Source organism: Otolemur garnettii, unplaced genomic scaffold (assembly GCF_000181295.1).
Source record: "Otolemur garnettii isolate 467f Iridium unplaced genomic scaffold, OtoGar3 scaffold00003, whole genome shotgun sequence".
NCBI classification, from domain to species: Eukaryota; Metazoa; Chordata; class Mammalia; order Primates; family Galagidae; genus Otolemur; species Otolemur garnettii.
In genome coordinates, this window is record NW_003852398.1 from 203,779 (window position 1) to 206,124 (window position 2,346).

General features: G+C 46.3%; 1 protein-coding gene and 1 pseudogene across 1 annotated transcript in view; one reads left to right on the forward strand and one right to left on the reverse strand.

The window, feature by feature from the left end:
- The window catches only part of ZNF346 (zinc finger protein 346), a 49,732-nt gene that overhangs the window by 43,587 nt on the left and 3,799 nt on the right, over window positions 1-2,346 (reverse strand). The gene's annotated exons all lie outside the window — the stretch shown is intronic.
- Window positions 525-1,605, forward strand: LOC111726991 (annotated as a pseudogene).

Here is a 2,346-nt window from a genome sequence, read left to right on the forward strand (position 1 = left end):
GCTGGGGATTCGAACCCACCACCTTAGGTGTATGTGGCTGGCGCCTTAGCCGCTTGAGCCACAGGCGCCGAGCCACACTATTTTTTAGAGCCACTCACTCTGGCTCAGGCTGGTCTCAAACCTGAAACCTGTGAAGCCACCCACCTTGGCCTCCCAAGTGGTAGGATTACAGGTGTGAGCCACTGTGCCTGGCTTGACAAGCTGATTTTAAAATTTGTAAGACAAATGCAAATGTGACCAAAGAGGATGGTCAAAACAATCTGGACAGGCGACGGAGCGCAAGGGCGATGCGCGGCGCGGGGCACATTGGCGGCGTGGGGCACATGCGCGAAGGGGCGGCAGCGGGTGCGCAACACTTTTCCAGCCAGGTCTGGACATGCCTGACCTTGTGAGGTAAAAACTTCAATGGGAGCCTTCCTTCCTTAATAAAGCCTTGTGGTGGAACATCTTTTAAACTCTGTTTGAATGGAAGGATGAAAGCTCTACATAGGAATGTAGAATGTGAATGGAAGGGATCCGTCATTATGCAAATAATACGACATTCTTAACAGACACTAAAAACAGCTCTCATCTCAAAGAACCCAGTGCTTGTGTCACAGTATGAAAAATTAGATGCTGGGGAACAGTGAGTGAAGTAAAACGCTGAGTGAAGCCTTCTGGCCAATCAGTGATCTCTTTGGACCCATTACCTTGCATTCCAGATCAGATTGGATCACTTCTCCTCCTGAGGATCCCCAAGACTTTGAACAGTTCTTCAGTGATCCTTACAGAAAGACTACTACTTCTCCAGAGAAGCACAGCATTTATATACAGTCCATTGGGTCTTTAGGCAACACCAGAATTATCAGTGAAGAATATATTAAATGGCTCAAGGGCTACTGTGAAGCTTTTTTCTGTGGCCTTACAGTAAAACTCCTAGAACCAGTTCCTGTTTCTGCAACAAGGTGTTCCTTTAGAGCCAATGATAACACACACAACCTACAATTCATGCAGGGCACATTCTGAAGTTCTTAAAGAAGAAACCTGAAGATACCTTCTGTGTTGTGGGGATAACAATGATTGACCTTTACCCAAGAGACTTCTGGAATTTTATCTTTGGACAGGTCTCTTTGACAGATGGTGTGGGGATATTCAGTTCCAGGTATGGCAGTGATTTTTATAGTTTTTGCCATGAATGCAAAGTGAAGAACCTCCAGAAAAGTTCAAGCAACTATTCCGTTTTTGATAACTATTATATTCCCAAAATAACTAGTGTTTTGCTGCTTCGATCTTGTAAGACTTTAACCCACGAGATTGGACACATATTTGGACTGCGACACTGCCAGTGGCTCACGTGCCTAATGCAAGGTTCCAACCACTTGAAGAAGCTGACTGGTGCCTTCTAGACTTTTGCCCTGTTTATGCAAGTTGTAGTCAGCTATTGGCTTCAGCACTGAAGAAAGATATAAAGCACTACTGAGATGGATCAATGATGAATCTGCTGACATCCCTGAAGTAACTTGGAAACGCAGTCGGGAAGGTAGTGGGAATTTACTAAAACCTGTTGAAGCTTTCAAGGAATGGAAAGAGTGGATAATGAAATGCTGTGCTGTTCTTCAAAAATAAGGACCTTCAATTAGTAATTGAAATAAACTTGCACATTCTGCTTTCAAAAAAAACAAAACAAAACAATCTGGACAAATTTTTGAGACAGAGTCTCATTATGTCGCCCTTGGTAGATTACTTTTTGTTGCAGTTGTCATTGTTGGTTAGCTGGCCCTGCTGGGTTCAAACCCACCAACTTTGGTGTTCAGGGGTCTTCAAACTTTTTGAACAGGGGGCCAGTTGACTGCCCCTCAGACCATTGGAGAGCTGGACTGCAGGCCCTGGGACAAGTTGGCTGCTAAGCAGGACAAGCAGCGGTGGCAAAAATACCCGGCGGGTGGATAAATGTTCTAGGCAGGCCGCATGTGGCCCGTGGGCCGGGGTTTGAGGACACCTGATGTAGCTGATGCTGTAACCACTGTGCCACGGGCGCCAAGCCAAAATCCCAGATTTTAAAACTCAATATAGGTGGTGGCTCATGCATGTGATACTAGCACTCTGGGGCTTGATATCAAAGCTCAGTGGTTAGGGCACCGGCCACATACACTGGGGCTGGTGGGTTTGAACCCGACCTGGGCCTGCTAAACAACAATAACAACTACAACAACAACAAAAAATTGCCAGGTGTGGGTAGCGCCTGTGGCTCCGTGGGTAGGGTGCCAGTTCCATATTCCCAGGGTGGTGGATTCAAACCCAACCTTGGCCAAACTGCAACAAAAAAATAGCTGGGCGTTGTGGCAGGCACCTGTAGTCCCAGTTACT